The sequence below is a fragment of the Schistocerca serialis genome, chromosome 4 (genome assembly GCF_023864345.2).
Source record: "Schistocerca serialis cubense isolate TAMUIC-IGC-003099 chromosome 4, iqSchSeri2.2, whole genome shotgun sequence".
Lineage (NCBI taxonomy): Eukaryota > Metazoa > Arthropoda > Insecta > Orthoptera > Acrididae > Schistocerca > Schistocerca serialis.
The window spans coordinates 447,966,489-447,978,565 of NC_064641.1; positions in this window are offsets into that span (position 1 = coordinate 447,966,489).

The window sequence follows — 12,077 nt, forward strand, 5'->3', positions numbered from 1 at the left end:
GGCGAATCCCGTAATCAACAAGTTTGAGGTGCTCTCTGTCGCTGAAACTGAGCCAGCAGGACCATAACGTACCCCTTAGGGAAATGGCAGCAGGGACAGGAAAGGACAAGTGCACTCAGTGTTTATGGCCGGGGGCCTCATTCAGCTTGCGGAAGAGGCTATTACAGCAGCTATTGAGGTGCAGACTGAGGTATACAAATGATGCCTGTCGTCTAGGCTCTGAGGTCATACTAGGGTCATTCCAGCAACTGGCAGAGAAGAGGAGTTTTAACGAAGCTCACAGTTTGTAACATCGTCCCGAGAACTGATCGTCGCTCTTTGCTTCTGAGTGAAGTGGGAGGACTGAACCTTCAAAGAATTCTGTGATAATCTAGGCTGCGACTTCCTGGACTTGCGCCATACGGTTCAGAGCTGTAGAGTCCCCCTAAATGGGTAATGTGTATGCTACACATCAGAGGCTGCTACTCAGGTAGGTGACTGTGTGTGGGGTGTATGGTGTACCAATGTATGCAAAACTCTAATTTGGGTGCGACGAATTGATATTGCGCTGAACGGCATACACCGACTGCAAGAATCGGAATGCATGTCTGTGTCTTACCGAACCAAAGATTTTGTTTTAAGGACTCTTTGTGAAGAAAATGGAGAGATCGGGCGTGTGAGAGAAGGAGAGAGATTGTATTGTTGTGAGAAGCCGTTGCGGTATATAGTAAATGTTCAAATAGTTTTTTTGCACAAAGTAAAATACAATAGCTAACATCAAGTAGGAAACCTAGAAGTATCGGTGTAAGATCGAAAGAAATGCCTGCCACCGGTGAGAGTATTAGGCCCGTTTCACACTGGGACACTGGTTATGGTCGCCAGTAATGGTCACCTGTAACTGTGGTGAACACTCTCGGATCACTTGTGTCCGACACCGCAGGTATTGCCAACTGATTAGTTAGTGAAATGGACTCGTACAGGGGTAGCAACTAATTTCGCTAGCCTTTTATGGCCCGAAAAATAAGGTATTAAATTTGAAAAAAAAAAAAAAAAAAAAACATATAACTTACCAATTTTGTTTTTCGTATCTGTTGAAATCATACACAAGCTTCGTTATAATTTCTTCCTGTGCATTCGTATTCATAACTTTGTTGCTACAGTCATCACTTTTCACATCCCAAAAAGATTATAAAATCTTCCGTGTTAATTAAATCTAAACTCATGGTTACAGTGTGTACAGTATAATGTACAATGAATATTTCTGTCACAGTCTCAGAAATGACTGCCTGTCGGTTGGTAAATCTGCAGTGCTGTGTCTGTTATCTGTGTCCCAGTGTGAACACTCCAGTTCAAACTAATGCATGTGTGGCGGTGAATGCTGTAAACACAGTGACCTTGTCCGTCACATGTGGCGAGGGTGAGTCACTGCTGGGTCACAGTGGCTTGGTGAGGCAGTGTAGTGTTCCAGTGTGAACGCTCCAGTTCAAACGAATGTATCTCTGTCGGTGACCGTCAGCAGTGTCCTCGTGTGAAACGGGTCTTAAAATCCTAATGGTAAACGGGCGAAGCATTCGCAACAAAGTGCCAGAGTTAGAAGCGCTCATGGAAAGCAGTGAAACTCACACAATACTAGGTACAGAAATATAGTAGAAACCTGAAATTGAAAGCTATGAGATTTTTGGGGAGAATTTAATTGTACATCGAAAAGATAGGCAGATGGGAAATGGAGGTGATGTATTTGTTGCAGTAGACAAGAAACTCAAATCCACAGAGAAAGAAGTTGAAGCTGTATGTGAGACTGTCTGGGCAGACTCAGTATCAGTGATGGGCATAAAATGATAACTGGATCTTCCTATTGCCCTCCAGACTCATTCCCTGATGTGACTGAAAACTTTAGGAAAAATTTCAGTTCACTTGTACGTAAGTTCCATAATCATACTGTAACAATCGGTGGACACTTCAATCATACAACAATTAACTCTGAAAATTTCGTCAGTAAACTCATTACTGATACTCGGCCGTGTATTGGGTCAAGGAAAGTAGGTTGAAAATTGTAAGCAGTTTTGGTATTAAGAGTAGCACGCTTCTATGTGTGTTTGGCTATTTAAAGGCAGTTTATTTCAATATAGATTAAATACATGCTTGGCTACCACAGCATTATTTCCTTTCCATGCTGCAACCTTATTTTTCCACTATCCCTTCCTCCTTTGCCTCTCCATGAGGTGGTTTTCTTGGTGCAGGCCCTGATTGGAATGGTTTATCATTGGTACTCGAGTTTTCATTATTTAAAACTTTTGGGCTAATATATATCAACCATTGCCTATTATCCCGGAAGTTATAACTGATGTCAGTACCAGCCGTGAAAGCTTACATTGTATCATCGAGTTTGCGTTTCCAGCATTTATTACAACTTCTCATTACATAAACACATGGTCGCCATTGATGGGTTTGACCTGTCACCAATTTCAAAATTCTCCATAAGCGCGTATCGTGCAGGGAAGGTCGCCCAATGAGCTATATGCGCCACTTTCGTGGCTTTCCATCTTTGCACCCTTCCCTTTAATAAGGTAATATACCCAAAACCCAGCATGTAGCCATCCCGTTGGGGGTGGGGGAGGGGGAGGGGAGGGGGGTGTTCATCAAGTACCCGTACAGTGGTAGCCTCCTGACCACGCAGGGATTGTACTGTTGTTACTTGATCTGAAAACTCCCCATGTATGGTAAGGAGTATGTGCCCATCCTGAATGTGGTATGGGAGCTCCAGGCAATGGAAAGGTAGCCATTGCTGAGGCTGGTTGCGTTCATGGTAAGACCCCCATTCGAAATGGGTGGCACCAAGGCATATGAGCTGCACATGAAATGGATGAAGTTCTCTCCTGCTGGCGGTCAGGCAGCCCCACCAGTCTCTATGAAAGGACAGTTCTCTTTTAGTGCAGTGAGATATGACCCTGAAATGTTCCCCTCCATGGCTACGCCATGGGAGGAATGAGAGATAAGTGGCAAGCAGAGAAACACTCCCCCCCCCCAAATACGTAGTTTGCAGATTGACTGATGGGGATTCCTTCTAGGCCACAAACCCTTCATTCTTTGTAGAAACTATACAGGACAAGTTTTTGTAAGTTGCAACCATCTCCAGAATGAAGAGTGGTTCAATTTTGATCAAAACATCATCCCCTGCCCAATCCTGGACACTGCTTGTAACAAGCTGGGTGACATACCAGTGACTCACTCCACATAAAACTTTTCTTATGGTTCAGGGCATCATTTTCCACAGAGACTTGCTCCTATAATCTGATGACGAGTTCCACACCAACTTTTGCCTGCATGTACATCGGAGACCAAAGGACAATAGGGTCGCTACCAGTGCCTTCATCTTGGTCCTTGAGGTTGATTCATAGCCTGAAAAAGTCAAAGTGATGGTATACTGATGCAATGTGAAATCGTATGCTCCCATCCCCTAAGAGGTGCTTAAAGTGCTTGGAATGTGGGCACATGTCTTGATATTGGAACGTTAGCCCCATATGTAGAGATTGTGGATGAGTGTTGCATGCAAACACTCGCTGTGCACCTCTCGCCATCTGTGTCAGCTGTGGAAAGCACCATTCACCCTGCTCACCAAACTGTGCGGTTTTCAAGAGAGACAAGAAGATACAAAAATACAAGACTCTGGACAAATTAACTAACCAGGAGGGCAAGAAGAAGTATGAGTGGCTGCACCCAGCATGTACAACAATGTCATACACTACAGCTATGACGACGTCGCCCACTTAAGTGACGGTACTCCCATTTGTTACCCCTTCTACAGTGGGCCCTAAGGGCCACTCAACCATGTCTGCCCTCCTGATGGGGGGACTCCCCTCTTGCTGCTTCCCACCCACCAGAAACAGTGGTCTCCATCTCGCAGCCAGATACGGACCACCCTCCTTTGCCTCCTCTTGCCACGAATCCATACCTCAGGACACTTTCATCCAAGGTTTCCTCCAGTCTACAAACAGGCACTTGCCAGTGGCTGCAGGGCTTTGCGGTCATCATATTTACCTAAAACTGATTCAGAGAAGTCCTCACAATCATTGATGTCCTCTAAGGAGAGGAAAGACAACAGAAGATACTCTAAGAAGGACATTCCAGTGTCCCCCATGTCACCAGATCACGCCTGTTCCACTCCTGTGGCCGAGGCGGAGATTCTAGCAGCCTCTGAGGCCTATTTCGCACCACACAAGAGCCTATATATTGATGCCAAACCCTAAACCAGTGGCAGCGGATGACCCTACAGCATAACCTGCCTCCTTGTTCCCTTCGCGGCTTCGCAGTACATCGACAACATTATTCTCCAGTGAAATTGTAGTGTTTTTTCCATAGCCTGGCTGAGCTACGACATCTTTTAAGCACTTCACCTGCCTTCTGAATTGTCCTTCAGGAGACTTGGTTTCCAGCAACACAGACTCCAGGCCTTCACTGACACTAGGGATATTATAAGAATCGTGCTGTCTATGACAGAGTATAGGGCGGAGTTTGTGCATATGTTCTAGATGCTCCATGTAGCGGAGCTGTGCCACTTAATACATCTTTGGCATCTGTGGCTGTTCGGATAAGTGCATTTCAGGATGTTACTATCTGCAATCTTTACCTACTTCTCGATGGTGACGTGTCTCAAAACATAGTGTTTGCATTTGTTTCTCAGCTCCCCCGCCCCCCCCCCCCCCCCCCCCCCACCTTTCAGAATCTTGAGTGATCTCAATGCCAATAACCCTTTGTGGGGTGGAACCACAATCACTGGCTGCAGTACAGCCTCGAAAGCTTCCTGGCGCAACTTGACCGTGCCTCTTGAATACTTGTACCCCTACACATACCAGTGTGAGGTAGAGAACATTCTCGGCCATTGACCTTTCCATTTGCAGCCCTTGTCTTCTCCCATCCATCCACTGGAGAGACCACGATGACCTATGTGGTAATGACCACTTCCCGATCTTCTTGTCTCTCCCTCAGCATCACTCACCTGCTCTCAACACTGTTGACTGGGGTGCTTTCGCGTCTACTGTGGGCAGTGGCTCCCCACTGCCTGGAGATATCGATGAAGCACTCAAGAATAAAACTACAGTCATTCTTTTGGCGGCTGATTTAGCGATCTCTTGTTACTTGGGCCCAGTCCAACAGAAGACAGTACCTTGGTGATCAGCAGAAGTCGCAGAGACCATTAGGCAGGCTCTCCAACACCATTAGTAGCGCCCAGTGATGGAGCACCTTATTGCCTTTAAGCAGCTCTTTACCTGGGCCCACCAATTAATACAACTATGGAAGCCAGAATGCTAGAAACAGTGCGTTTAAACCATGGGACCATGTTCCTCTTCTTTGCAAGTTTGGGCTAAGATCCCAGGTGTACCTTGTGTTACACTGAATGGTACTGTCTACACTGACTCAGACACTGTCACCGAACATTTTTCTCTGCATTATGCTCAAGTCTCGGTGTCTGAAAGTTATCAACCTGCTTTTCATATTCTAAAACAGTGGTCAGAGCCTAAACAGTTATCTTTTCCTACATGCCACCTGGAGCCATATAATAATCCATTCAGCGACTGGGAATTCTTCAGTGTCCTAGCCCAAAGGGCTGGACTACTTCCACAGCCAAATGATCAAGCAGCTGCCGGTGGATTGTCAATTCATATCCTTGCCATCTTTTGCTGCAACTGGAGAGAGGGCAACTTCTCATGACAATGGCGAGAAACCATCATCATTGCAATACTGAAACTAGTTAAGTACCCTCTAGAGATGGACAGTTATTGCCCCATTAGTCTCACCAATGTTCTCTGGAAGTTGATTGAACAGGTGGTGAGCTGGCGACTGTGTTATCTCCTGCAGTCTTGGGGTCTTCTGGCTGCGTCCGAGGGTAGTTTTCACCAAGGCCGTTCCACTACTGATAATCTATTTTACCTGGAGTCTGCCATCAGAACAAGTTATACCAGATGTCAACACCTTGTAGGCACCTCCGTCAACCTACAAAAGGCTTATGACACCACATGGCGACACCACATCCTCGCTATCTTACATAAGTGCAGTCTCCAGGATCTGCTCCTGATTTTTATCCACAACTTCCTAGTGCACCATAAGTTGTGGGTTCGAATTGGTGCTTCACGCAATATCCCTCATATCCAAATGAGAGGGTCCTCCGGGGCCTGTACTTTCTAGTCGCCGTAGATGGTCTAGCAGCAGCTGTGGAGTCCTCAGTGTGAACTGTAGGCGGTGGGCGCGAGGACTTCTGACACCAAATCTGTAGGCCCCCACCGTCGTCGGCTCACCCGGTTGCAACGGCGGATGCACAGGGCCTAGGCCCCGCACGATCTCGACGACGGCTCACTGATGTGGTCAGCATTGGTGGCGAGTGAGTCTGCCGCCATGTCTGCTAATCCTGGGTTGATGATTGACAGCGGCAGCAGAGAGGACCAGAGCTGGTACTGTCCCCTCACGTCTGTTGCTGGATGGGCCGCCCTTACTGCAACATCTCCTTAATAAAGATTAACATGTCGATCACCGAGCTGAGCGCTACGCAGCGACCCAGTACACATCTAACTGCAAGTCTAACTGCGAGTGCGAGTGCCTTGTTGCTATCAAAGCTGGCGTATGTAAAGGAAGCACGAGCGGCGTCCTGACGTCATGCTCGTTTGTAATGACAGAATTTGTTCCACTTACACTGCTGTTTCATCTGTCGCACTCGCCCCTTAGGTGTTCTTGCGACAGAGTTACGTGTTGTTACAGCAGACTTACGCGAAGTAGTGAAATGCAGTGCAGCTGACGCTATACTTCTACCTTGCACTCTACGGAAGTCTCCGTCTAACACAAACCCGCATGCTAAGCAATTCTCTCTCGCCTGTTGTGTGTAACCCGGCCATTGCCCCTGCGTGACGACACATTCCGATATATGTCAAATCTTCTTACCTCTTGGCTAACCTACTGCCTCTGGCTCTCGGCATAGGCAACAAAACTTTGACAATATTCCACGTTTCCAACTCTTTACTATTCCGCAATACTACAGAACCTCCTTGTATGCTGACGACTTTTGTCTTTACTATTGCTCCTGTAGTGTGGATGTCATTGAACATCGACTGCAAGGCTTCATACGAAAGGCACAGGCATGGTCCCTCACCCTTTCAACTGCAAGACTCTCATCGTGCACCCCTGTCGATAATGTCCCATTCATCCACAACCAGAACTGAACCTTGACGACCAACTACTTAATGTGGTGAAGACTTAGGACTGGTCTTTGATTTTTGGTTGATGTAGATTCCCCATCTTCGCCAGCATAATCCAAAGTATTGGCTGCACCTTAATACACTTCGCTGCCTGAATAAGACCAGCTGGGGTGCACATAGCACTGACCTTCTGCAGCTTTATAAAACCCTGATACAATCCTGTCTTCATTATGGGAGTCTGGAATATGGTTCAGCATCACCTTCAGCATTGTGGATACTGGATCCAATACACCACTATGGGGTTCGAATTGCAACATGAGCCTTTCGAACTGGCCCTATGAACAGTTTACTTGTGGGGTGGGGTCCTTCAATTGCAGATCAGGCACCAACAACAATAGCTTATCAGTTATGCTTCCCCATGTCTGCAGTTCCCCTAAGCATCCAAACTACCATCTTCTCTTTGCAAACATGCAAATCCATCTCCATTATCAGTGGATGAGATCAGGGATTATCATCATAACTGCTTCCGGTCTGTCCTCTCTGACCTCCAGTTGTTTCCTCTTCCACCTCTCCTCTGGGCCCATTCACGTACACTTCCATGGCACATCCCTTGGCCAGGACTTCATCTTGGCCTGTCACAAGGCTGAAAGGCCTGGTCCTCCCATAGGCCCTCACTGCCAATTTTTCTCCATCCTTGGCTCATTCCAGTATCCAGAAGTAGTCTATACCGATGGCTTAATGGCTGCCAGTCACATGAGCTTTGCTTATACTCACACGGGACATACTGAACTGCATTCCTTGCCAGATGGCTGTAATGTTTACACTGCAAAGATGGTAGCCAACTGTCGTGCTCTTGATTATATCCGTTCCTGCATCGGTGCGGTCCTTCCTCCTGCAGCGATTCCTTGACAGTTTTCAAGTTATTGACTAGTGTTACCTTCTCCATTACCAGGATTCCTCGTATACCCTAGAACAATGTGGATGTTCATTAACCTTCTTCTGGACCCCAGGCCACGTCTGGAGCTTAGGGATGAATTCATTGATAGCCTGGAAAAACTGGCTACGAGTAAACCGACTCTGAAGTTTGGTATTATGGAAACAGATCTTTGATCGCTATTGTGCTGTCAGGTTTTAGGAATCTAGAATGGCTCACTCTGAATTCACTAAACTACCAGTGATAAAAGAGACTATATATCTGTGGAGATCCTAACAAGGACTCTACCGTCGTTTACTGGTTCCTCATCGGCCAAAGCTGACTGACTCATGGTTCAAAAATGGTTCAGATGGCTCTGAGAACTATGGGACTTAACATCTGAGGTCATCAGTCCCCTAGATCTTAGGACTACTTAAACCTAACTAACCTAAGGACATCACACACATCCATGCCCTAGGCAGGGTTCGAACTTGCGACCTTAGCGGTCGTGCGGTTCCAGACTGAAGAGCCTAGAACCGCTCGGCCACTCCGGCCGGTGACTCATGATCATCTCCTCTGTTGCGAGGACCCGCCCCATGGTTGTTGTGGTTCCTATTTGACAGTGGCCCACATTTTTCTGCACTGTTCCAGCCTAGCTGCCCTGCAGTGGACTGTTAATCTCCCTGACTCGCAATCGCTGGTGTTAGCAGACGATACCCCAGCAGCTGATTTAGTTTTATGTTCTATTTCTGAAGTGGGCTTTTCCAGCTCTCTTTAAGGTTGGGCTATTTAACGTTATTGGCCCCTTGAAGGGAAGGCAGAATACACTGTTGCTTCCTCTGCCCAGACTGGGATGCAGCTTTCTGGGCTTGGTGGTCCAGCCCAGTCCTAACGCTACCAGCTCTTTTACTCTTCTTGCTCTCTCTTGTGTGGTCTGTTACACTTGTTGATATTTTGTCTCTATGTACTTCTCTTGCCTTGGCCGTGTTGCTGGTCTTCCCTAGGCAGTTTCTGAGTGAAGTACCTCTGGTGACTCGCAGGAGCTGGGCATGTATGTCCTCTCATTGCACTACGTTTTCGAGGGCTTCCGGTTGTTCCCTAGATAGGGCACTTTGGCTGCCTTTCTTCCTTTGTCTCCATTTCTTCTTTGTATTCCTTAGCTTCGTTGACATTTGATAGAGTTTGGTGTTTTCTTCCTCTGGGATTATCGCAGTAGGCTATCTCTGATCTGCAGTCATATAGACCTGCCTGTTTGAGGAAAATGGACTGATGACCTAATACGTAGATTAGCCCCTTTGATCATCCAACCAACAAACCAGTTTCGATGTTTGAGCTTCACTGAAATCTAATGATAGTTCGTAGCGCTAATATTATTAAAAGTGTTTGAGCTCCTACCTTTTGATTACAAATCTCTCACAGAGTGCATAATTATCTATTACATGAAGTCGCTCTCATTGGTTTATTGTGTTGCTAATACAACAAAAAGTGGAGTAGTGTTATAGTGTACATATCATTAATAACTGATTCAAGGTGCAGTTTATCCTTAGGCCAATTGTAATTGATACACTTTCTTAATTCGGCCATAAAGGTTAATGAACTATTGTGACAGTAATGATGCAAGTTAAGGCTTAAATTTTGAAGCTACTTTATTTCCGTTATTTATAGCTTGCTTTAATTTGACTGCCTTGAAACCTATTCTGTATCGAGTCTGATACTGAATAATTATTGTATGTTTATCTGTAGTCTTTTGTCTGTACTACACGTGCGTCTGGGCATCCATTTGTTATTTAGAGGCTTGATGAAGGTTACTCTGTTGCCGTATTTTGACCTATCTGAGCATTGGATTTTATTTTGCAATCACGGGCGGCGTTTAGTGCTACCGGCCAGTTTAGACCAGCACCTTGGTGTTTGGGCACAGGCAGCAGATGTATTAGAAGACTCAGCCATCATTTCAGGCTACTTCGATGGAATTTTAGTAATTTTTGGCTTCCCCGTTGTCCTGACCAAAAAGGAGTTCCCGTTTTCAAAACTCTTGTGATTTTACGACTGTGTGTGTGGTTCTTTCATTTGTTTGAATCTTGAAGGCTGCTTTTCTCGATGTCATATTTTGATTGTTTAATACTCTTATTTTATTTTATTGCGGTTTTACCTTATCTTAGAAGCTAGATTAAGGAAATGCAAACCTACGTTTCTAGCATTTGTAGACTTATAGAAAGCTTTTGACAATGTTGACTGGAATATTCTCTTTCAAATTCTGAAGGTGGGAGGGGTAAAATACAGGGAGCGAAAGGCTATTTACAATTTGTACAGAAACCAGATGGCAGTTATAAGAGTCGAGGGACATGAAAGGGAAGCAGTGGTTGGGAAGGGAGTGAGACAGGGTTGTACCCTCTCCCCGATGCTATTCAATCTATATATTGAGCCAGCAGTACAGGAAACAAAAGAAAAGTTCGGAGTAGGTATTAAAATCCATGAAGAAGAAATAAAAACTTTGAGGTTCGCCGATGACATTGTAATTCTGTCAGAGACAGCAAAGGACTTGGAAGAGCAGTTGAACGGAAGGATAGTGTCTTGAAAGGAGGATATAAGATGAACATCAACAAAAGCAAAACGAGGATAATGGAATGTAGTCGAATTAAGTCGGGTGATGCTGAGGGTATTAGATTAGGAAATGAGACACTTAAAGTAGTAAAGGAGTTTTGCTATTTGGGGAGCAAAATAACTGATGATGGTCGAAGTAGAGAGGATATAAAATGTAGACTGGCAATGGCAACGAAAGAGTTTCTGAAGAAGAGAAATTTGTTAACATCGAGTATAGATTTAAGTGTCAGGAAGTCGTTTCTGAAAGTATTTGTATGGAGTGTAGCCATGTATGGAAGTGAAACATGGACGATAAATAGTTTGGACAAGAAGAGAATAGAAACTTTCGAAATGTGGTGCTACAGAAGAATGCTGAAGATTAGATGGGTAGATCACATTTCTAATGAGGTGGTGTTGAATAGGATTGGGGAGAAGAGAAGTTTGTGGCACAACTTGACTAGAAGAAGGGATCGGTTGGTAGGACATGTTCTGAGGCATCAAGGGATCACCAATTTAGTATTGGAGGGCAGCGTGGAGGGTAAAAATTGTAGAGGGAGACCAAGAGATGGGTACACCAAGCAGATTCAGAAGGATGTAGCTTGCAGTAGGTACTGTGAGATGAAGAAGCTTGCACAGGATAGAGTAGCATGGAGAGCTGCATCAAACCAGTCTCAGGACTGAGGACCACAACAACAACAACACCTTGGGCGCCGTTATTGTTTTATGTAATTTCGAGCTGTTATAAATTTCAGACCATTTAATGTTCTCTTGGACAGTTAAAAGGTTACTCATGTAATTTCAAGCTGCTAAAATTTGAGTCCAGTCACAGTTTTCTTGGACAATAAAATAAGAAGAAATTTTTTTAACTTTGTTAAAGCTATAAGTGGTTAGTTATTGTCAATCCTTTTAAATTCTGAGTGTGAAATAAGTGTTTTTTTCTTTTAATGGTGAATACTGTTTTAAATTACCCGAGGTTCAGTACTTCCACTCAACACCATTTGCTGGCGCCCACTTAGATTCAGATATCAGGCTCAGACAGAGTGCCACATGTCCTCGCAGAAACTTATTTGTATTAATTATTTATTACCTTTATATTCAGTACAATGTTTTCAGTCGTTCTACTGGATAGTTTTGAATCTCCCCGAAAAGTAACTGGAAGCATTTCCCACGAACGTCGAGCAGCTGTTACACCAGGTGCTGGGCTTAAATCGTAGGCAGACCCTGTGAGCAAATCTGTTCTGGAGCAGGTTCGGGAGTCACCCAACCCTCGGCGTACGAATCATGTCCAACAGTGGTCCTGAGTGTATTACGTGTTCCTACTTCTCACCATATGAGGGTCCGTCCAGCTGGAATAAGACTAAGAAATTCATTTCTGTTATAGATTATTCTCGATGTAGTACTTCTTTTAAAAGATGACTAGA